Source organism: Narcine bancroftii, chromosome 1 (assembly GCF_036971445.1).
Source record: "Narcine bancroftii isolate sNarBan1 chromosome 1, sNarBan1.hap1, whole genome shotgun sequence".
Taxonomy (NCBI): Eukaryota; Metazoa; Chordata; class Chondrichthyes; order Torpediniformes; family Narcinidae; genus Narcine; species Narcine bancroftii.
Window position 1 is genome coordinate 24,645,839 of NC_091469.1, and position 25,871 is coordinate 24,671,709.

Consider the following 25,871-nt stretch of genomic DNA (forward strand, 5'->3'; position numbering starts at 1 on the left):
TAATCAACACTATTGTATTGTCTTTCTTTTAACAAGTACTTGTTTGGCTGCAGCAATAAAAGCAAATTGTGCATTTTAATTCAGGTAATTAAATACATTTGGAATAAAAGGTTCATCTCAGCAATGGTGACTGTGATCTTTAGGAATGATCAGAATGGAAGGAAATGTGCCACCCTCTCGAGTGTGGCCAATCCATGCTTCCAGATCCACAGCAGATTCACTGCCTTGCAAGTCACTTTGATCAACAACGATAAAGGATGGGCAGTAAATGCTGGGCTGAGCCAGAAATGTCAACCTACCTGAACAAATAGAAAAAGAATTAGCGATACAAATACCAGCATGGTTTACTAACTTAGCAGCACTAAGTGGAATGGTAATTAGAAAGGCCAAGAGGAGAAATACCATCATTGAATAAAATACTTCAAAATTCATTTGGTCAGTAGTTCTACGGGCACAAAAGAGTTAAATCCTTGATTCCATTTAGGTTTGGCAGATTCAGAGGCAGAGTGTATATTGATGATACAATAACATGTCTTGCTAATGGCTAAGACGAAGTCTTAAGCTATCATTATCACAGGATGCCTGTTTGGTAAAACTTCCACAATACACCAGTATTGCTCGATGACCAATTAAATTGGCTCCTAATGTACATTGTGGAGAATCAGAAACATTTGGAAAATCAAATGCTGAAAATCCAAACTAAAAAGAATGTGGAAGATCAGTAATTAGAAATCCCTTGAATAAATAAATGAACAAGTTCCACATGACAGACAAACTCCCAGTAAAAAGCTGCAGACCCAGTCACAGATCAGGTTGGAGTTACTTAAATGAAAAAAAATAAAAGTGGTGAGGGAGGAAAAGAGCTAACAAATGTGACCAAGGTTAATAGATGACCATATTTTGCTATTTGACTCCTGTATTGTCTCATGTAAAGGCTTCTAGCTTCATTCATATATCGTGGCTAATATAGATTCAAGAGTATTTTATGACAGCTTCAGACTTCCCTCCCTTCAAATGCACTTGTATTAATGGCATTAAGTTTGTGTACGTAATGCAAATGACAGTACCAGCAATAGTTGCAGAAACCTTCACAACTATTGGAGCAAATGCCCCATCCTCAAAATGAAAGATATATTCATGGAGATAGATTGTCATCTTGCATAAAACTTAGGATGTTTTACTGTATGGTTGTTATAGACACAACCCAGATGTTATAGCCAATAATATCAAGGTGATGTCAATAATATCAATAATGATGCAGGTGGTGTCTATGCCAGTGCAAAGCATGATCAACAAAATGAGAATCTATTCCTAGACCCTCCACGAAAAATGGACTGTAAAAACATCCATCAATAGTGTAAACACATCCTAGGAGTATTTTAAGTGTCGTTGCCTGATTGAAGATGAATCAGATTAACAAGCTTTGGACAGGATATTGATCCCATCTTCACAGTAAAGATGATTTGTGGTGCCCTAAGTACATGATTTTCGGAAGATCTTGGGTAGGACTTCATTCTTGCTTTAATGTGCTTAAAATACAATGTAGAAATGGTCATGTACAGTGCTTGATAATGGAAATCATTCCATTGACATCATTGGAGCTAAATATCTGGAGTATGGGACAATCCAAAGCCACAACTACATTGTGCAGATGACTATATATTGAGTGCATTTTCAGTATAGTTTCATTACATATAATATTCATTATATGAATATAATTTTAATATATTTATGTTTTTGTATGTTTGAATGAATGAAGAGTTTATAGTCATATAAATTGACTCAATTTTTCAGCTTAATTTTAAAGATTTTATGCTATAACTGGTGTATAAGTTGACCCCCATTTTTCAGGCTCTCCAGGCCTCCCAGGAACAACCCAATTTTTTTTTTAAACACCCCAATTGCAAGTAACAAAGTTGTAAAAAAAACCTCAGCCTACCGGGCAGGACCAGTGACGGCCAATGGAGCTGGAGCGCCAACATTGTGCTCCTGGCGGGAGTAGGAACCTCGGCCATCTGGCAGGAGTGGCGATGGCAACATCAGGGTTCCAGGTAGCAGTGGTTTTGGTGGTGCCCAGCGCTGGGGAGATGTCAGGGAGCAGTGGGGGTGGGGGGGTGCTTCCAGCATTGACTTGTACGCTGAATTGAGATCAATCTGGTTTTCTTGGTGAATTTAAGATCTCAAAAGTATATCCGGCATATAAGTCGATTTCCCCCCCGCCCCACCACTTTGAGAATTTTTTTTTAGGGTTTTACAACTTACACGCTGAAATATATAGTACATGTTTTAAGTACAATGCACAGATGCAATTAAAATCTTGCTTTCTGCAGCTTCCCAGGTACATAAAACATACTAACAAAAATTCTAATTATCAGAAAAGATGCCACAAAGAGAAAAAAAATACAGTTCATATAAAATGAAGAGAAAATAAATACACATTCACTATTGGAATAAATGGATAGTCACAGGTTAATTTGGAATAATTTTATTACTATTGCATATTTATTAGATTTATTTTATAATATTTATATTTTGGCTTACTTTATTGTACTTAGAATTTGCATTGTACTCCTAGTTCATATTAAAGTATTTTAGAGCATGCTTACAGTATATTTTAGCTTATCAATACAGGTTATCTGGCGCTCTGTGGTCTGGCAATTCTCATGCACCAGCACATTTGAATCTGCACGGGAGTCGAACCCCAGTCGACGTAAAAGTTGAATCTGCCACGATCGGGAATGGGGTTCGAGTTCTGTGCTGTCTGTAAGGAATTTGTACGAACATCCCAATTGTTGGTGCTGTAAAGGCGTTGCTCTATACCGCTATGCTAACTGTGCCACCCCACAGTATTATTTCCTGTTTTAAGCTTTGATCTACCTTTGATATGTTTACATAGGGGGTTCCCTTAGGGGTCATTTTCTGTTTTCCAGCATTTTCTGTGGTCCGGCAATGGCCAGGTCCCAATGTCACTGGATTAAAGAGGTACAACCTCTATTGTAAATTTTAGTATCTTTACTATGTTTATTTGCATTTTAATAATATTTTAGAGTAGTACTGCACAGATGGCAGTCTCTTCAATCTGAGGCGCCTGCAAGCTCACACCAAGATACAAGAACAACTTGTCCGTGAACTACTCTTTGCAGACAATGCCGCTTTAGTTGCCCATTCTGAGCCAGCTCTTCAGCGCTTGATGTCCTGTTTTGCAGAAACTGCCAAAATGTTTGGCCTGGAAGTCAGCCTGAAGAAAACTGAGGTCCTCCATCAGCCAGCTCTCCACCATGACTACCAGCCCCCCCACATCTCCATCGGGCACACAAAACTCAAAACGGTCAACCAGTTTACCTATCTCGGTTGCACCATTTCATCGGATGCAAGGATCGACAACGAGATAGACAACAGACTCGCCAAGGCAAATAGCGCCTTTGGAAGACTACACAAAAGAATCTGGAAAAACAACCAACTGAAAAACCTCACAAAGATTAGCGTATACAGAGCCGTTGTCATACCCACACTCCTGTTTGGCTCCGAATCATGGGTCCTCTACCGGCATTACCTACGGCTCCTAGAACGCTTCCACCAGTGTTGTCTTCGCTCCATCCTCAACATTCATTGGAGCGACTTCATCTCCAACATCGAAGTACTCGAGATGGCAGAGGCCGACAGCATCGAATCTACGCTGCTGAAGATCCCACTGCGCTGGGTAGGTCACGTCTCCAGAATGGAAGACCATCGCCTTCCCAAGATCGTGTTATATGGCGAGCTCTCCACTGGCCACCGAGACAGAGGTGCACCAAAGAAGAGGTACAAGGACTGCCTAAAGAAATCTCTTGGTGCCTGCCACATTGACCACCGCCAGTGGGCTGATCTCACCTCAAACCGTGCATCTTGGCGCCTCACAGTTCGGCGGGCAGCAACCTCCTTTGAAGAAGACCGCAGAGCCCACCTCACTGACAAAAGACAAAGGAGGAAAACCCCAACACCCAACCCCAACCAACCAATTTTCCCCTGCAACCGCTGCCACCGTGTCTGCCTGTCCCGCATCGGACTTGTCAGCCACAAACGAGCCTGCAGCTGACGTGGACATTACCCCTCCATAAATCTCCGTCCACGAAGCCAAGCCAAAGAGAGTAGTTAAAGTGTATATTCTAGGATATTTAAAGTGCCCAAATGAAGTAAATATATCAATGCTGAGTTCTTACCATTAAAAAATAAATTCACTGAATGTTTCTCTACAAGTAATACTGTTTCTTTCACTAAATGAGTGCTTCTAATTTGAATTGTGTAAGGGGGCTATGGGTGAAAAAAAATGGTATATGATTTATAACAATATGGCACAATTTCATGACATGGTGAAAATAAAATATTAACTAAGAACATTCATTCATTGTGGACTGGGAGAGTTTCCAACTTATCATTTCCAAGAAGAACTATATAAATAACTATGAATACATGACAAAATAGTTAGCCAATATCCAGATTACCCTTAATTAAATGCAATGTTGCATTCATACTTGAGATTTAAGTAACACTGGAGTTAATATAACACTAGCTGAGAGTGAAATAGGGAATTTTAGTTGTAAATGAAGAATGCCCTTTGCAGGATTTTCGAAGGTTCAAAGGTTCTTTTTATTTTTTTTTAAATGTAGACATACAGCATGGTAATGGGATATTTTGGTCCTCGGGTCTGTGCTGCCCAATTTACACCCCATTAACCTACACCCCTGGTACGTTTTTTGAAGGGTGGGAAGAAAACCCACAGACACAGGGAGAACATACAATTTCTTCATGGACAGGATAAGATTCAAACCCCGGTCTGGTCACATCGCTGGCGGTGTTAAGGCATTGCGCTAACCACAATGCCAACTGGTTTGCCCATGAAAATACATAATATGTTAAAAATGTGATGTACATAATATTCTTCAACTTATGTCTGCTGTAAAGCAAACAAAGAGTTGCCATGCACATTGCCCAGTGCCCCTAACAAGAGGAGAGAGAGAGTTCCTTCAGAGACACTGACGGTCCATGGATTTGCCTCCAGTGCTCCCGCAGCCTCACAGACTCCGGTTCAAATCATCAACAACGTGAGCTCCAGATCCAAACTTCTGATATGATTAGTAGCCCTTCGTTGGCCTCAGCACCTTCTCAAATCCTGGTTCTGATACCTGGTTCCCATAAGCCAGTCTCCAGCAGCCCCCAGCCTGTGAGGGTCCTTTATCCATTGAGTACATTGCTGGTCTGCTACCATGCTCACAGTCCTGTAGTGTCGTCTCCAATGCATCTCCTTCTCAACAGTGTGTGTTCTCCCTGTTCCTGGTTCCCTGCTCCCCCAGACCCCGCAACCCTTTGTGGTACGCTGCCCAGCACAGCCGTTGCCATCTTTGGTTACACAATTTTAAAAAAGACACCATCGGTTCCTTTAACAGACCATTTAAAGTGTCGGCGTCTGAACTAGGCAGTAGGATACTGTGGAGCAGTGCTCTGTCTCTGCTTTCTGCTTTCTAAGTTCTGCATCAATGGCAGCGCTGCCATTACAGCAGTTCCAGCATCGTTGCAATATCATTTTCAGCATGCTCTCTGAGTCAATCTGCCCAGCTCGGTAATTATTTATTTAATTTACAAAATGCCGACCAACCCTTGTATGGGATACCTGGTACAGGACACAGGCACAAGCCCAACAGCCCAATCAATGCTGGTATTTCGGCTCAGATCAGGCCTCCTCACTCTCTTACTGACCTATCGGCAGAATTCCCTGTTCTTTTCTTCCTCATATAGTTATCCGATCTTCTCTTAAATCCATTTCTGTTATCTGCCCTGTACATGTCCGTACCACAAGGTCACCTGATCTTTGAGTTGATGATCTCTGGTTTGGTTGTTCCCCACAAAAGTAAATGGTGACTGGCAATTTCTAGCCAGGGATGCTGCTAACCCACTGATTGCTAGCTCATTGTTAGCAAGATTCAAGATGATGCTTTTCTTGTGTAAACACCCTCTGTATTCACTCTATCAAGGGGTTATATCAGATCACCCCTCATCTTTATTTTTGCGAGGAGCGAGACCAACTTTATTCATCCCTGGTTCTTATCTGTGTGTAAAAGCACTAATACTGGGGGGTGGGGGTGGAGGGGGGCAGCTGGTTAGAAGGGGATAAGGGGGTGGTTTGGGGAAATCTTGACTCTGAAATTCTGACTTTTCCATCACAGTGTGTTGTGGATGTTTGGTCACTGAGCAAGTTCGATCGTGGATGATTTGAGTTGGGGTTTGGACAGTGTGGGAATGTGCCTTAAGCCAATAAGCTCAGACGTTAGCCAAGTGTGCAGCAGATCAGGCTCAGCCTGATGGCCCATTCCTGCTGTGGTTATCTTCCCTGCCCTTCAAACATTTAATCCATTTAGACTACAGCTATTAAACTATCCCATTCTCGGCAATAAAAGGAACCTTGGAACCTTGACATACCAGCAGGCAAAGTCTCTATTGTTCTTAACTTTAAAATATTAGATGCACTTTCTCCGTGCTGTTTATGAAGAAATTCGATGTAAAGTCACTCCTTTTGTGGAGCAGGTTGGAAATTGGTTATCAGTATTACAAGAGTATGAGAATATGGAACTCACTGTCACAGGAGGGGCCTAATTCAAGTAGTGGAGACCAGCTATTCTCAACTCTTTTTAGTTATGGCCTCCCTCGGACTCTGCTCAAAGTTTATGGCCCCCCCTTGCCGTGAAGCTGTCAAGTTTTGGTTTCTGACATACTACTCCCCAACCAACGACATAATAGGGCCGTCATTGAGAATGGCTGGACTAGACCACCTGCTTACAATAATGGGCTGGGGAACAATAGGGGCCATTATATTCTCAGGTGGAGAATGATACAGAGCTATTTTATATTGAGTACTTAGCATTAGATGGGGATTAATTGTGAGCTTCAGATTTCCACTGGAAGAGACCAGGTGGGGAAAACTGCTATTTTTCAGGGGTGCTGGGAATCTCTGTTGGATCTTGGATTACTGAGTAACTACCCAGTGTGTAAAATGAAAACAAGCAATAAGGTTGTGTTGGTAAACATGCAGCAGTTCAGCTGTGCTTGATAAGATCCCACCAACAACAGTGATTATGAATAGCCCTTTCACCCATGTCCTGCAGATAAATTCCAGAGGCTGAATGCTCACTTGGGAAAGCCTGAGAGTTTACTGAGCCTTATTATAACTGGGGCATCAAGGACAGATTGTCAGATTTGAACTCACACAAAAATGGTCCAAAGTGGCAGACAAACAGCAGTTCCAATCAGATGAACACAAGATGCTGGAATCTACGAACAAGCGAAGAGAAGCCAGAGGGATTCAGTTGGTCAGGCAGCATCCATGGGAGAAATGGTTGTCAATGTGTCTGTCAGATTGGGACAGAGCCTCAAAATAAGAGGCCTGAAAGGCTGATTATCCATCTCTCCACCTGACCTCCTGAGTCCCTCCTCCAGCTTCTCGTTACTTGCTAAACAGTTACAGCTATACTAATGATCCATTTCCTTTTAGCCTTTTATTAAAATGTCCATGACCCTTATTACAAAGGTCACTAGTTATCATACGATTGAAGGAGGTTCTTCTGGATTTCACATTGTCCAAATGGGTGCGACAGAATCAGGGAGTTGACAGTTCAAATCTCCCTCTAGAGACGTGGGAATTAATATCCAGATTGATGCCCCATGGAGACACTGAGGGGGTGCTGAGCTGCCAAGTATGCCTTTAGGTGAGGTAGACAAAATAAATTTCACGGCTGCTTTTTCAAAAACCAGCTGACATATTCCCTCTGGTTCATTCATCAAGATCCATTCCTCAATAAAAGATTTGAATGACACGTTGCTCGGTTCTGCTCATAGGGACTTGCTGTGCATAAATTGGCTGCATGGTAACAGTGACCAAGCTTCAAAAGTACCTCTTAGAAACACACGATGTTCTCTTTCTCTTAAATCTAATGAGCTTGGCAAGTACAAAGATTAAAATTTAAAAATTTTGCTTTAATCTGTCACACAGTCTCTCGAAACTTAAGATCTGTGCTGAAGAATACTGCAAGTATCTGACATTTTTTTTTTTGCATTTATATTTGAATGAGACAAGAAAAAGAAAGCTTTCATGTAAGTGGAACAGTTTAGAAGATAGTTCATCAATCTGGAAAGTCTCCTTTGAATAAAAACATTTGCAGTGTCTCAATGAAATGAAAGACATATCTTCAGAACTATTTGCCTTGATATCACAACTTGAAATTATGGCATCAAAGCGTGAAGTGCCATAAGTAATCGATCTGGTTCCAGAGTTCTAAAGAGATCTTTGTGTTTCTGACTTGATCTTCAACAAACTAACCATCAGTGAGCCAAGTTTCAAATGGTATTTATCCGGTGACTTTATCTAAGGGAAACTTCTCAAGTTGCTTCACATGACTGTTACCAAGCAAAGTGAAACACTCTGAGATATCGAGATGTGTTTGGACAGATGGCTTGGTTTTTTTTTCAAAGAGGGAAATTACACAAAGAATGAGAAGTGGAAAGATGTGTGGAGGGAATCCTCAGGATTCTGATCGCTGAAGGCCACCTTGACGGATGTTTGCAATGCTTAAAATGAAAGATGTGAAAGAATGCAGAGTTTTGGATGGATGTAGGGTTTGGTAGAGTATGCGGGGAAGGGAGGAAAGGGGGGATATGCGGGGAGAGTGAGGGTGAAGTCTTGAATGAGTTAAAAATAATAAATCCTTTGAAATTAAGGGTCATGTATAAAGAATGGTATTCGGGACTGCTCTTTCAAAGGCGGACATTTCCATTTAATAGGCATATTCCTCTATGCATAATGAAACATCACAGGATATAATTTAAACAGTTTTTGAGAAATAGAGTCATAGAGTTCTAAAGCACAGAAAGTGGCCCTTCCTTGCCAACCAATCTGGTCCCATTTGCTCATGTTCGGCCCATATCCCTCTAATTCTTTCCTATCCACGTACCTGTCTAAATGCCTTTTGAATGCTACTTTTACCACTTCTTCTGGAAGCTCATTCAATATGCCCACCCCCATCCACTGTGTGAAGAAAGTGCTCCTCAGGTCCCAGGTGAGGTTTTCTCACCAGGCTTTCCTCTATTATGTTTGTGGAACCTCTGGAAAGAACTGCTCAAATGTTGATGCTGGAAAACCATTAACACTGATTCTTTACCAGGAATTTCCCCCATTGTTATGTTGTGTATGAAGTTGCCACTGAAATGATATATCAGAATCCCAGCCAGTGATATCAGTTGATTGATTCTCAACTGATTGCTCTCCAAATATTTTAAGAGGAGACAATCATAGATGCAAAACTAAATGGTTAAAATAGCATCAAATCCAGCTTGTTTTCAGTGTCGTGCCTCGAGGTGATTCTGCCAGGTGACCAAGAGGATGTCATAGGGATCCCTGCTGCAGCTCCTCTACACTGAAATTAAAAATGTATTGGATGTTGCCATGATAAGTCTAACATGGCACATATTCAGAGGACAAGTTCCAAGGAAGTGCCGCAAGATTATGGAAAATGCTTCTGAACTACATGTGTAGTTAGAGGCAGTTTCCCATTGCATTGTTGGTCCATCTGTGTGTTTCATCTGGTTGTGCGCCTGCGTTAATCCCAGGTTATGTTGATAATTCCTCATTTCCCAGCAAGTTTTTAAAAGTAAATTTCTCTACCTTTAACCAGTGCTTATTTTGCTTTTTCTTCTTGATTTAATATTGAATTCACAGTTTAATTTACATTTTATTCTCAGTAATGGTATTGCTTAATTTCAAATCCTTAAATGCAATGTTGTGCAGAGAAGTTTCTAGCTATCATTAAGATGGATAGGGTACAGAAAAAAGTGGCTAAAATGTTACTGGGATTGGTAGGCTTAAGGTACAAGGAGAGGCTGGATAGACTGCAACTTTTCTCCCTGGAGCATAGGAGGCTGAGTGGGGGAAAACCTTAGAGAGTTTTATAAAAGGTGGAGAGATAATGCAAACAGTCATAGTCTTTTTCCCAGGGTAGGGAACCTATAACTAGAGGGCACAGATTTAACGAGAGAGGGAAAAGATTTAAAAGTGATCTGAGAAGCAACTTCTTCACGCAGGGGTGGTGGGTATATGGAATGAGTTGCCAGAGGAAGTGGTCAAGGCAGGGACAATTGTTACACTTAAAAAAAACATTTAAACAGGTACATGACAAGAAAGGTTTACAGGCAAACAGGACTAGCTTGGTCAGTATGATCAGGTTGGGCCAAACGGCTGCTTTCCATGTGTAGAACACTTTCATTCTATCTGTTAAGTTTGCTCAGGGTCCCAGGTGCACCTTTGCCCCTGCTGGAGCATTAAGGTTGGTTATCAGCAACTTTGTAGGAAAAGTGGTTCAAGATGATGGGCATGTTAAAGTAATGGCAGGTTCTATAACTTGCCTAGTTATAGCAGCTCACGGTATATTTTGGTTGCAGTCAAGGGGTAGCTTGGTGTGCATGATATGGCAATGACATCAACACTGCAGTATAAGTACATGTGGTAGAGTGACAATAATATCTCTGAGAGCAATTACTTTTCTGTTGCTTGTTGCTTTTCTCACTTAATGCAGTCCACAGCACAGATGTGGCCCTCCAACATAGTGGGTTTCTGCAGGTGTATGCACTCCCCCTCCCTTCCCTATTTTTTTGGTATAGCTACCCTCAAAGATCATCCAGCTTCCCTTGACAACATTGCTCTCCATGCCTCAACCAATCCCTGCTGGGCCAAGATCATTCCCACTACTCTCAAAGCAAAAAGGCTTCTTCTGAATTTTCATCTATCGCTGACACATCGTCTTCCCTGCAGTTAGAAACATCTTTTACTATGGTTAGCTGTGATCTCTTCCATTATGTTCCTCTGTACCCAGTTTTGGGCTTTCTAAAGATGAAAACCCAACAGTATCCAACACTGTCCTAATGTCGTACATTTCTGATTATTCAGCAGTGCCTTAATTCTATGAAATAGAGATCAAAATAACCCCAATTCCTCATGCCCACAGATTCCTATCTATTATGAATGCAGAAGGAATTTAATGTTAATATCAAGGTCAAAAAGAAGGAATTGCTTTTCTGTTCTTCTTTCCAAACCTCAGCTATGTCAGTAACTGGCTAGACAGAAACTTCTTTCATTAATTCATCAGATTTAAAGACTGGGAAATAAGCAGTAGCAATGCTGCTACACTAATGTCAATTAAACTGGGTGAATTTTATGTGAAAATTTGAAAGCAAAGAGAAGGAAACTAATACCAGAGGAAACAAAATGGGGAAAATAAAGCTGGTCCTTGCTGGGAAAGTGAACATTTTACTTAAATAATTGATTGTTCTAAAATAGTAACGGCTAAATGTGAAATTAAATAAAAAGGGGAAAGTTGGATTAAATTTACTCTGGTGCAGAAGACTAATAACAGCATATTAAGATCATTATGGCTCTGATAATCAACAAATGAAGTCACAATGAGATAAGAGATTTTCCTGGTAACCAGTTGATCAATTTTTCATCATGATTGCTTTCTGAGCTATTTAGTATCTATGGTGACATTTTTTATAATGTAGTGGATCTCCAGTCAAAAATAAATGACCTTCGTGTTACTAATCAAGCTTTTAATTGGTCAGAAAAAAAATCTTAGCCACTTTTTAAATTCATATGGCAGTTTGAACAGTTGAACTTTCCAAGGTGCTCCACTGGAGTGCTTGTAAGAAAGTGAGAACCAACTGCACATGGAGGTTATTGTAAGGTAGTTACAGAAGCTTGGTCAAATGATTCCTTTTTATGAAGAAAGGAAGAGAGAGACACAGAGGGGCAGAGAAGGTTCGGGAAGGAATTCCAGGACCTTAGCCTTGCCTTAGCTAGCCTTGGCCAGCTAAAGGCATAGCTGGCAACAAAAAAAAATTAATGATTAAAATCAGAGAAGAAACCAAAATGTGTGCCATGTAGAAATTTAGGAGAATTGTAGAAAAGAAGAGGATGCAACCAAGGAAGCATTTTAGGTCAAGGATGAAAGGGGAGAAAATGACACTGTGTATATTCAAGAGGGAAATGTTTGTGTGTATTTTGGTTAGTATGGTTCATAGTGTGAAAAATATTTTTTTTTTAAAAAAAGGATGAAATTTTAAGATCAAGGTGAAAGTGTCGATCTGTGAATTGGACTTGGTGTTAATTAGCGTAGTCAGTGGAGGTTTTAATGAGCTTGGGTTTAAAGAGAGTAGATCAAGGATAAAAGAAAATGAGGTGGTGTTATTTTACAATTAACAAGAAGGAATTAGTTTAACTTTATAAAAATCTCTAGTTAAAAGCCTAATTCCTGATGACTTAACTGGGTTGTATGGTAAAGATTAACTTTTCACAATTATATTTTTGTTCTTTCATACAGAGGATTAAACTAAATGTCAGTCAGCACATTTTCTCTACATTTCACTAAAATAAGAATTAACCATAACTTTAAAGCAGCCTAATGCCTCTTTAACCTTCATTTCAATGACAGCAGATTCCCTGCAGAAGCAACATTGGAAATTAGCCACTTGCACAATCTTTCTTTAAGCAACTACTACATCAGCTATTTCTTTTATTTGCAGGCAGGACAAAATAGTTCAGGGAGAATTAACCAAATAAAGAAATGTAACTTCTGTTGAAACACAAAACCCAGAATGTCTCCGAGAAAAGCTATTAATTTTCTGAAAATTCGCAGCTAGTGAGTTGGTGGTTCTTTCAAACACATTCTACTTCAATATTTAAGGACGTTCAATGACTATAAAACTATTTCAGAAGTTTCAAGAGAGAAAAAAATCAGGTAAAACTCTCTACAGTATCTGTAACCATTGCCTCTTGAAGGAAAAAGTGCTAAAATGGATATAGAGACAAAGTTACTGGATGAAGACATGAGTTACTCTAGAAACCTGTGCAGATTAGCTTCCTCAGCCTTGGACATCAATTTTTCTATCAATACGTTTCTACTGATACAGTACCTGTAAAAGGACTTCAGAAAATGACAGAGTTCTTTCCTGTGTGCACCTCCTCTGTTCAGCAGCCCTTCACACGTCATTTTCTGCTTCCATCTGCGCTGTGTCTGTGCTGCCAGTAGACAGCCCACTCAACTCTGTGCATACATTTGTTTAAGCACTCACACATGCACATGCTGCAAGCACACCCCACCCCCCCCCCCCCCACCACTTCGCTGTTGGTTGGGTGTCTTTTCCAAGTTCTGCCAATATTTATTTCTCCTTATAAAGCATTGACCATTTAATCCCAGAACAAAAGGTTCAATATTTTGGATATTTCCCCTTGGTCCTGGCCAGAATATTTTTTTTTAGAAATACATGTATGAGTAAACCCTGCTCAGAGGACACTTAATCATTTTATATTATGAACTCGGAAAGTTTATCCCTGTAGAAATTGCATGCTAATACCTCAAAATTAATCTGCATTTGAGCCAAGATATTATTAATCTCAGAAGAAATGGAATCACACATCATATCCTAATGTTGGCTGAACGCAGATTCTCAGGTACTTAAGTCAGATCAGCAATTTAGAGGCAATGCACTTGTTCTACTTCATAAAAACTGAATTAAAAAAATTAATAGAAGTCACAGTGCAGTGATTTTGAGTTTTATAAACAGCTATCTTATTTTTGATCAGGAGGCTGAATGAAAGTCCCACAAAAATTTACAGAGTGCATTTTGAAAAATTCTAAATTATACCAAGGGAGCAAGTTGATGAAGCAATAACTATCACACATCGTTCCATAAAGAAACAAAATAATCATACTTCAGACAGTTCTTTGTTGTTGCAGATACTTACTTATAACTTGGATCCTGTCCATATTGCAAGCCACTTTTTCCGTTTACTTCACTGCTGGAGATTGATATTACAAGAGGATCATCCTAAGCTCTTTGCATGAAACCAGAGTTAGGTTTGGACTGTTCATGCCTAAGTTTAGGTCACTTTATCCATTTGTTTGCTGGCCTTGCCCCCGTCCCTTCTTTTCCTGATTCAATCAGATTTTTTCTTTCTAACACGAATGCCTGACCTTATTTGAGTAACTGGCATTTATAGGTCAAGCGTATGTGGAAAATATAAAACTCCTTTGATTTAGTCTCCAGGTCTCATGACAGTTAAATGCCCTAACCAGTCCCATGATTTTAATCCATTTATCAAGGCAGTTTTCTAGTCTTGCACCAATCCATGTTAATGTTGTTAACATCAATTTTTAGGAACCTAAACTGGCTCATAGGTAACCTGATCTCCGCTGTTTATGTCCTGACTCTCACATGTCCTATTCATTCATTATTTTTCTGTCTGCTGATCTACATGGAGTTCTTGTCTGCTAGTGCCTCAATTTATTTTTAAAAATCTCTTTTCCTTCAAAGCCTTCCATTTCTCGTCACATCTTATTTCTGTAAATTCCTTCATCCCGATAACTCATTGACATCTCTGTGTTCTTTAATTCTGAGATCTTGCTCAACCCTGCACTTAAAGTGCTCCATCAGTGTTGACAAAGCCTTCAAATGCCAAGACCCTAAGGTTGGAAATCCTTTCTTAACCCAACTCACCTCTCTGATTCCATGTTCTCATTGCAGACAAAATCTACAAAATAATTCTTTGATCAAATGTTGGCTCACCTCCCATAATGCCTCCAGACTTAGCCTCAACTTATACTTGCTAATGGTTCCATGGATCACTATGGGATGGTTTGTCTTCTTAGAGGTGTCATATAAATGAAGATGTTGTTGCTTTCTTTAAGCCTTTACAACACAAAGTAAAATATTGCAGAAGATATATAATTTTAAGACATGGAACTTTAGTAACTCCATCATTAGATGCATTGTGTATGTGTGCATCATGACATACATTGATTTTTGTATAGATTTAGAGCTTTAGATGATTCCACAGTATAAAAATTGATGCCTTGACACAAAAGGAGATACTTGGTGAGCTGCCAGAGAGTGAGGTTCTAAGGAGTGTCAGAGAAGAAACGAGATGAGGGGAAAATGAGGGAGATGATTCCAAAGATTAGGGAATGGAAGGGCGCATCCATCAAAAGCAAAGCAAGTGGGTTCAAGGATGATCAAGAAGCCAGAATTGAACAAGTATCTTGAAGTCTTATCGAGCAGCAGGGGATTTCAAAGATGGAAAGGAGAGGTGCACATGAGCTAATATCGGGGTGGGATGGTATGGATTTTAACAATGACCTATTGCTTCGTTATGGGAAAGTGGGGGAGATAAAGCAGAGATGAGGGGGGCCAGGAGGGAATCGGTGAGGGTCTCGTATGGAGTTCAAGCTATTCAAAAAGTGAGGATGAAGAAGGGAGGTTGAGACTATCGGAATCTTGAAGAATTCAGCAGCAGACAGGCGTGAAGTTGGGCAACCCAGCAAACTTTTCTTCATTGGAAAGGTTGTCATATGTAGGGGGCCTTGAGCTTCAAGAATGGGAGTCAGGCCTACCTAGGGCAGGGGAAGGAAGAAAGTAACTAGCATAAAAAGGGGATCACCATCATAAAATATTCACCTTAATGGAGAATCAAATTTGAGGACTGAATGGCCTGCTCCTGTTCCTATGTTGTCATTTGGGCTGTTCAGTTTATCATCAAATTAGTCACATTTGGACTAAGCCACATTAACATTCTTCAGTGTTTGTTCAACCAAAGTTAGCATACAAGGACAATTAAGCCAAATATCTGAATGCATGTGGCTTCTGCCCTTCAATCTCAAAGGACCTTTCAACAAAGATTGTGACTGCAAATTTACAACATCAAAAAAAAATTGCTTCTGGTGAGAACCCAACAAAGAACAATCTGCATCAATGAGAAACAGCAGTCACTTTAAGTATCCTCATTTTAAAACACAGCTTTTCCTGTTGTTATGAAGAAAGATTTTAATGTGGATAGAGCCACTCTTGTCATCAATGCTCTCCAAAGGACCTTCTAGCCAATCAAGTGATTTTGAAATGTAGGAGACCCAGCAGTGACATTGAGGAGTCAGGGAGAGATACAACACCCTTTTCTTTATATTTGCCAAGGAGACTGGCGAGAACCCAGTTTTACAGTTAAACAGGGAGGAAACGAACACTTCAACTCAATTCATCTCTGCTGACCAAGGTGCCTTGCGAATCTAGTACTATTTTCTCCAGTTGGCCCATATCTCATGCCACATTTCCTATCTGAACCTGTCTAAATGTCTTTTAAATGTAGTAAATGTACCCGTCTCTAGCACTTACTCTGGCAGCTTGTTCTGTATACTCATCATATTCTGTGTCAGACCTCTCCCCTCCCAACTGAAAACCAATGGTTTCTGGTGTTAGACTCCTTTACTCCAGAAAAAGAACAGCAACCCATCCATGCTATCAGTGCCCCTTATAATGATGTATATTGTACTTCAATACAGTCATCCCTCAGCCTCCTTTGCTTCAGGAAGAACAATCCCAGGCTATCCTGTCTCTCCTTATATCCTTAGTCTCTCGTCACGGCAACAATCCTTGTGAATTGTTTCAGCACCCTTTCCACGCTGCTGAAGATCCAGCTGCGCTGGGTGGGTCACGTCTCCAGAATGGAGGACCATCGCCTTCCCAAGATCGTGTTATATGGCGAGCTCTCCACTGGCCACCGTGACAGAGGTGCACCAAAGAAAAGGTACAAGGACTGCCTAAAGAAATCTCTTGGTGCCTGCCACATTGACCACCGCCAGTGGGCTGATATCGCCTCAAACTGTGCATCTTGGCGCCTCACAGTTTGGCGGGCAGCAACCTCCTTTGAAGAAGACCGCAGAGCCCACCTCACTGACAAAAGGCAAAGGAGGAAAAACCCAACACCCAACCCCAACCAACCAATTTTCCCCTGCAACCGCTGCCACCGTGTCTGCCTGTCCCGCATCGGACTTGTCAGCCACAAACGAGCCTGCAGCTGACGTGGACATTTACCCCCTCCATAAATCTTCGTCCGCAAAGCCAAAGCCAAAGAAAAAAAAAAGAAAGATATCCTTCCCATAATATAGCGACCACCAGAACTGCAAACATTCTTCCAAGTGCAGTTTTACCAACGTCCTCGACTCTTGGGAACTAATGGCACAGGCAGCCAGAAGTGGGGGCCAGGAGCACCTGCTTTTTGACTGTTATGAGTATCCTTCAGACGCTGAAACAGTTTATATAGGTGTCAGGTAAATGCCATATTGGTGAAGGCATCATCCTACACAGACTGGACATCTACTAGAGCGAAAAGACCACAATGCCTTTGGCAACCAACAATAATTTGTTGGACTTTGTCTGGGTGAGCATGCTTTCAGCAGCAAGACAGGGCGCTCCCCCCACCACCACCACTCACACCCCACTCCAAAGGTGGCTAAAGGGGCCATCTCCTGTGTTCAGGGCAAGTAATGGTGGATTTCCTGCAGATGAAGCAATATTTCTACACCCATATGATGCTCTCTGTGCCATCAACCACAATAGCTTTGACCTCTGCTTTGGGGACACCAGATTTTGACATGAGCCATTATGAAATGTATGAGGGCAAGAAAGGAAGAAACTGGTGCTTATTTTTGGCATGACCCCAAGAAGGAAGCAGGTACCCGAAGTTTAAAGCAGCATTATAAATGGTTTTGACCATTGATTTCTGATCTCTTATCATTGAAAACTCTGCAAACTTTCTTGAGCAATTAAAATAATCCCCAGCATTATTTTGGTACATTTTACAGGAAGAATAGTGAAATTCGGAACTTCTCAGTTGTTTTCCTGGAACATTCATTCAATTATATGTGACAAAACGTCCCTCATCAGCAATGCTAATCACACAGAATGATGCAACAAGGCTAAGGTGACCTAGTCTTCAGTGAACTAGCAGGCTGGTTGATGACCCAAAGACAAGACCAGAAAGTTCAACACAGAACTATTTAAGTCCATTGATTATGACATTTATTTTAAAGCTATTACACTAATGTTGATCATGAAATTGCTAGACTGTCATTAAAAACTATTTTGGATCAAAGATGTCTTCAGGAAAGGCAGCACCTGTGCTGAGCAGCATAATACGAGGGGTTGCAGACTCCGGGGTAGTAGCAGACCTGCACAGGGCACCAGAAACAGGGAGAACACCCCGTTTGAGAAGGAGAAGCCGAGGAGACGAACCCACAGGGAAGGTGACCACGGCAGCAGATCAACAAGGGGCTCAGCAGCTAAAGGACCCACGCAGACTGGTAATCTGCGGTCGAGGGACTCACACATACTGTGGGCTGCTGGCGACTTGCAGTTGAAGGAGCCGCATAAGCTGCAAGCTGCTGGAGACTTGCTCATGGGAATCAGGTTAGTAACTGGGATTTGAGTGGGTGCTGAGGGTAAGAAGGGCTCCTAAAAGGCCTCAGGCACTGAAGGCTTCCTGATCATATAGATTTGGACCTTGTGCTCAGGCTGTCGATGGTTTGAACAGAAATGTGTGCAGCTGCAGAGGCTATGGGAGCACTGGAGGTAATTCATGAACATTCGGTGTCTCCGAAGAGACTCTCTTATGGTTTTTCCTATTGTTGGGAGTGATAGGCAATGCTCATGGTGACTCTGTTTGCCTTACGGCAGACGAAAGTTCAGTTGTAACATGTATATTACATTCTCTTTTCCGATATAAATAACATTGAAATTTCTCATAAAAAGAGTACATAAGGAAATAGGTTAAAAGTCAAAAAAGATACATTGTATCAAAAGATACTTATATCATTTCAACCAAGGTACCCCACATTTTCAATTAAACAATTATTTTATTAATATTTTATTATTTTATTATATATATAAAAAAAGAAATTCTAAACCCACTACTAAGAAAGAAGCTGTTTGGCCAAAGAAATTAGTCAACATTTCTACCTTCATGACAAATCAAAGATTATAAAAGTAATTCAAAAAGGGTCCCCACAGTGTTTGAAAATTTACATTCAAGTTAGAAATTGAGCATCTAATCTTCTCTAAATTTAAATATGACATGACGTCACGTAGCCACTGAGCATATTAGGTGGGGTAATGTCCATCTATCTAAGCATAAGACCCATAAGAGAAACAAAAGTGAATACATGTAGCTCAGACATCATTAACATTATGTCACTCTCTCCAACAATAAGGGAGTTGGTTTAAAATTAACTGTAAAAAGTGCAGCAAAAGTGTGAAATATTTTGATCCAATATTTCTCAAGACTTTGACACGTCCAGAACATATGAACTAATGAAGCGTCTCCATTTTTGCATTTATCACAATGAGGAGATACATCTGCATAAAAACGAGATGGTTACATTTTTATGCATAGACGGAATGTTGAACTTTGAATTCATCCACACCTGCTTCAAACTGCATGTGATTCCAGGATCTACTGCAGTATGATAGAGCTGAAGTGCTGTTGGAAGTGGCCTTCATAGGTCAATGGACAATGGGACAGGAATGTCCATGTCTCACCTAGTGCTTTGGGGGGGGGGGGGAGGAGAGAGGTGTGTGTGTGTGTGTGTGTGTGTGTGTGTGTGTGTGTGTGTGTGTGTGTGTGTGTGTGTGTGTGTGTGTGTGTGTGTGTGTGTGTGTGTGTGTGTGAGATAGTAAATTGGGTTACCATCTCTGCTTCTTCAAATAAACAGCAGTCCACCAATCAGAGGAGTTATCATTATTGAGTGGGTCGTCGGAGAGAAGGGTTTGAAAGCTGCTGCTCTGCAGGAGTCTCTTCCTTCCCTCTCTATGTTATCACATTATCCTAATTTTGTTCTTACCCAGCTTCCCTTTCAATGAATCTCTATTTGCCTCAACTCTTCCCCTTGGGATCTAGCTGTACATCCTCTGCACTGTTTGAGTGGAGACATTTTTCCTGACTCCCTTCATGGATTCAGTTTGGTCGGTGTTATTTTAATGGCTCTGAGTTCTGGACCCTCTCCACAAGCGGTAGCATATTTCCTTCACTACCCTAACCCATGACTACTTAAAAGAACTCCATCCGGACATCTATCAGCCTCGTTTTCTGTGGAAAAAAAATCTCAACTTTGTCAGATTAGAAGAGCTTTCAGAAAGAGTAACTTAAAACAAAAGAAACATTGTGTGAGAGGGAAAACAAGCTTGTTTAATACGTACAAAAGAAATTCTTCTGTCTGGATGGTTGCTAATCTTAAACCACCACGACCTAAAATGCAAAAGGAATGCAATTACACAGCGCATTCCTTTAATGTCAGTGGATACTTGCAACATGACTTGTTGCTTATTACTTAAATTTTGTTTCAGTAGTAATTCCTGTCAGCATTGCTGTGGGATTTAACCTGAAACGGATTAAACTCTTCATTAAGCCTGTGTTAATTAGTGCTCTGGAGCACTGTAAAGCACTGTTCACTACAAGAGATTAGTCTGAGGAGTAAGGGTTCTGCTTAGAGTGCCCAGTGGGTGATCGAAGCAATGAGTTGCTGGGCTCACCAACTTCCCTCTCACACTATCCAGCCGACCATATCTCAGTTAACCTTTCTAGCCTATTGAAATGTTTTTTTGCTCCCATTAACTTAAGGATTCCTCTCAAGTAATGAATCCCTTGCTCACCATGACAATGAACTGGGTAAAGCAATATTTTATCATTTTGTCCCATCTTTTTACACTGTCAGCTTAAAGTGTGTGCTGAAAGCGCAGAGTTTGCAGATTGCTAGACAAATAAGGGTTTAAAAGGCAAAAGTAATCTTTCCAAACATACTAGGGGGTGTCTGGAGCAAGAAAACAAACTGCTGGAAGAGTTCAGCAAGGTTAACAGCTTCTGTGGGGACAAAGGGATAGACTATTCCTTGACTAGACTGACAATCCCTTGAGTTCCTACAGCAGTTTGTTTTTTTCCTCTCTGGATTCCAGCATCAGGAGATGTGTTGATTTTTAAAAAATACAAAGCTATTCTGTTCAGAATACAGAAACTAAAAAAATTTTTTTCTCTTACCCACTCTCTGCAATGCAGGTTGTGACAGCCACCTCCAAGTAGGTAACACACTCTCCCACTCGCAATAAGGTTCAGGTTTCACTCTGGATACAAGAGCCCAAAGTACATTTCAGTCCAGGACTGTGGGATTTCTGGACTGTGAAGGAGATGTCATCCTTCAAATGAAATTTCAGCTGAGCTGCTCCTTCCCAGCTTGATATTTGGTGTCATCCAGATGGGTTTTTACAACAATTTGGTTGATGCTTTTTTAAAAAAAATCTAGAATTTTATTTAGTTGCACATATTGAAATTTCTCCAGCTGGTATGGTGGGATTTTAACTTGTGTTATTGGCTCAATGATTCAGAAATCTGGCTGTGACTCAAATAACACCATTCCACAGCTCCTCTCCTCTCCACCTCCCCCTCCTACCCCCACCCGCCTTTTTATTCAGGTGTCTGTCTTTTTCTTCTTATTCCTGACAAAGGGTCCAGGCACGAAACATTAGTTACCCTTTACTTCTATTGGATGCTGTGTGACCGGCTGAGTTTCTCCAGCCAATTAATATACAAATTGTATATTAATCCAGTGACTGTTGTACCTTACCACAGGACATCCCAAGTTTAGGAAGGGCTGAGAGCAACACAAGTCTTTCTTTCCTCTATCAGTTCTGAGAAAAATGACTAAATAATGATTTTGCTGATTAATGTAATCACTTGTGGCTCCATTATTTCACTTATTTTAACTGACAATCAGGCAACTAAGATATGAACAGATGTGAGAGCAGTGGGATTATTTACAATGAGGAAAATTGAGCAGAGAGAGGACATGTCTTGAATAGATTAGAAAGAACATTTCTAGTAATGGAGTAGAGCAGAACTGATCTGACTCACAGGCTCAGTAAGGAATTCTGGAGAAATCCGATCACCCAGAGAAGGAGAGAATAGGAAACTTCTTGTACAGGAATTGACTGAGATGAAAATCAGAGACATAATTAAGAGGAAGCTGGATAAACACACGAGAAAGAGAGGAATGGAAGATTATTTTGGTAGGATGAGATGAAAAGGGGTGGGAAGAAACCGATTTGAAGCATACTGCCTGCCACACCTTTAGGTCAAATGTTCTGTTTGCCCTGATGTATATTCTACGGAATTCATTGTAATTATTGTGTTAGACTTGCAAGAATGCAATGCCACTGGATTGGAACTGTGGTGTCATATGGAACACCTTTCAGGCATAACTCTGAAAGTGTTTGTGTAATTTTCTTTATTCCAACATGAACACCGCAATGGAATGTGACATAAAATAACATGACTCATCAAGACATTTAGCAATGTTGATCTAGATTAGCTAGGGTCAGCACGGTTTCACATAGCGGTTAGCGCAATGCCTTTACAGTGCCAGAGATTGAGACCGGGGTTCGAATCTCACTCTGTCTCTAAGGAGTTGGTACTTTCTCCCCGTATCTGTGTGGGTTTTCTCCTGGGGTCTCTGGTTTCCTCCCACTTTTCAAACATACCGGTGGGTGTATGTTAATTGAGTACAATTTCAAACTCGTGGGCCGAAATTACCATTTACCGTGCTGTATATCAAAATTTAAAATTAATTTTTTTTAAAAATTCAATAAAACTCTCTGTGAGCACCCCAATAAGTAGACTCAGGTCTTCGTACTTGAATGGGAGACCACCTTGTGATACCATCATCCGATAGATGCCTTATACTGGGGGAAAGGAATGATGATGCTTACATCCAGAATTTGGTGTGAATTTCAGTCACATTGCACTGAGAACACAAAGGACTCATTCTTTCTGGTGCCAGAGGGTTTCTGAGCATGAATTGGGTGGAGTGATGTCTCTGCACCTACCCAACAGTGCTCTCTCTCTCTCTTGCCCACATCTTGGAAATGTTGATAAGCTTGAATTTTATTTCCAAATCTAATTTTGTTATCGCTACACATTCCAAGATGTTCCAACTTTGTGTTGAGAAATCAAACCAAACTCTTTTTTTTCCCCTCTCAGCAGGTTGGAAAAATTCCATCATCACTTTCTTGCATTCACTGGAGTAGGGAATGTTCTCCTCTTGTCCTACCCTGTATAAAAGCCTCATTCACTAAAGGGCAGATTAATGAGAGTTTGCTTTGAAGATACTGGCAGCTGCATTATGTCCAAAATAGACTTGATGGTGTTAGAAATAGAAGTACCTTAACAGAAATTGCTCGAGACAAAAATTGAGAACAAAGAACATTTATTAAACAACAATGCAAAGTTGGGTGCTTCCCCTTACCATGGGAATACACATATACACTGGGGCTCACCCAACTTTTATACAGTGAATTTCAGTATAGGAATACCCTCCCACTTACATTCTTCTGCCTCCTGGATGGGTTTGGCATTAGGCAATCCTTTCTGCCTACGTGCAGTTTCTGTGAACTTGGAGGACCCGGGGTATCCTGTCCTTGTCTCATCATGTCCTTATTCACAATCTTGCCCTTGTCCCCATTCACACCTTTCCGCCTCTCAGAGCTACAGTCTCTTCATATGCAGAGTTCGCTAATCCTGTCTAGGGTTTACTAATTTAATATGCATAACTTGATAAATCTGTGTAAGGCTTACTAATTATATATGTAGAACTTGGTACTTCTGTCTAGGGCTAGGAGACCTTTATCTCACCCAGACTACCTCTACTTCCTACATTCTATTATTCCTTGCCTCTCCTTATCTTATTCATACGGTGGGCTCACTGATCCTGTCGAAAGGACTAGAAGGTTCTTATCTTACATAGGCTGACTCTGCTTCCTGCATCCTAATTTCCATGCTTAGCCTGTTCATACTGGTTTAATCCATCGCTCCATGTGTCTGTACTAGTTTCCCCATCTTTCATATTTTCATGTCAAGTTTACTCATCTCTCACAATGGTATTGAAAGTTGAGCTGGAGTCAATGAAGAGTAGCTTGATGTACATGTTGCTGTTGTCTACGTGATCCAGAGCTGAGGAGAGCCAGTGAGATGGTAGGCGAATTGCAGTGGGTCCAGATCTTTACTTAGGTACAAGTTAATTCTGGCCATGAGCAACCTCTCAGAGCATTTCAACACAGTAGATGTGAGTACTACAGGATGATAGTCTTTGGCACAGCCCACTCTGCTCTTGAATGATTGATGCCATTTTAAAGCAGGTGGGAACCTTTGACTGCAGCAATGAGAGATTGAAAATATCTGTGAACACTCCAGATAGTTGGTTGGCAAAGATTTTCAGTACCCTTTGTGAAGGAAAGTATCATTAATTTTCTGAGAACATTATCAATGGATGCAAAGTATACCTGAGAGATGTAAAGGGAAAGATGTAGAGCACACATGTCAAACTCTGGCCCGCGGGCCAAATTTGGCCCGCGATATAATTATATTTGGCCCGCAAGATCATATTAAATATATATTAGAGTTGGCCCGCTGGCCGCCGCGCCAGTATAGCTCATGCACACTGAAGGTGAAAATGAAGACGCCGGAGGTGTGGAGGGATCTCAGAGTCCCGAATCCCGGGGATCGGAGCGCCTCACTCAGCCCGCCCGGCTCCCGGACACACAGTCGCAGTTGGAGTTGGACACCATCCTCGCTGGGTCTGCGCTTCAGCAGCAATGCCGGACCAAACGTCTCGTTGGCGATGCCTTCCCCCTCGCTCCGTGCGCGGCGGACCCTGCCTCCCGCTCCTTTTGTTGGAGACGAGCCCGGCGCCGTGAGATCGCAGTTTAATCCCTCTCCAACCATGGGAGGGGGGTGGGAGCAACGCGCTCTTCTCAGTCAATTCCTCCACCGCCCCGGATGCCGGCGTTTCAACGGGGGGTTCGGGAGCCTTCGTCAGGCGACCGACCTGTTGGTCCAAGACAAGGGGAGAGCGTACAAACTCCACACAGACAGCACCTGAACTCGGGTGAACGTGGAGCTGCGACCCCACATTCCACATCAGGACTGTGTGTAAGATTGGGAGCAGTGAGACGGAAGCTTATTTTGTTCCTGTGATTTAAGCCTTTCTTGGGGTGGAGGGGGGGGGGGTCTTTCTCTGACCACTTGCCTAACAATTAACCTAATCAGATGTGGAGTTACCACAGTACAACAGTTCTCAACCTTTTTCTTTCCACTCGCATCCCTGTGCCATTGGTGCTCTGTGATTAGTAAGGGATTGCTTAAGGTGGTCTGTGGGTGGAAAGAAAAAGTTTGAAGACCACTACTTTAATCATCCCTCATTGACTCGTCATGTGCACGGTTTCAGAACTCCAAAGGAAATATGACAATGACAATGAAAGAGCTTATCCAAAACTATTATTAAACATTTATTTTAATAAGAAAAAGTTTAACATTACATATGTTGAAAGAAGAGAAAGCATGCAGATGTTGTTGAAAATTTTCAATAAATATTTAGTTCGGCCCTCGACTTAGTCCAAGTTTTTAATTTTGGCCCTCCGTGAATTTGAGTTTGACACCCCTGATGTAGAGGTTGCAGTTGAGCTGTGTGTTATAAATCACAACTGATAGAAGAGAGAAGGTAAACTCTACTTCCTTTGCCTGGAAACTGCTACTCTCTCAAACAACTAATATGGAGACAACATTGGTTTGACAATAAACGTTTAATATCACTGAATTTAAAAACGCATGTTCAATTCTATTTATATTAAAGCAGGACTAAAGTGCAGATAATGCACCAGAATGCTGGGTAGCAATTTCCATGATCCAACTGAACAGGGGCTCAGTAGAGATTGGATGAAGGGGGAGGGGGAGTGAATGACAACACAGGAAGGTGATGCAGCTTGGAATTGCCACCTGTGTTTGTCCACATTCCTGGAGGTTTCACATTGTACCCTCTCACCACCAACAAGACCGCACTCCCACTGTTGTTTCTCAGCCATGCCCATCACTGTGACAGTCTGCCTTCCAGCATCCAGTCACCTGCTGAAGGGATGATTCGTGACAGCCAACC

At 41.3% G+C, this 25,871-nt stretch overlaps 1 protein-coding gene across 1 annotated transcript in view; it reads right to left on the reverse strand.

The window, feature by feature from the left end:
• Nucleotides 1-13,085, reverse strand: part of trpm3 (transient receptor potential cation channel, subfamily M, member 3) — a 164,692-nt gene extending 151,607 nt beyond the window's left edge. Inside the window, exon 1 of the mRNA XM_069916634.1 lies at nt 12,988-13,085. The gene's annotated coding sequence lies outside the window, so the exon portion shown is untranslated. The remainder of the gene's footprint in view (nt 1-12,987) is intronic.
• Nucleotides 13,086-25,871: the final 12,786 nt, after the last annotated feature.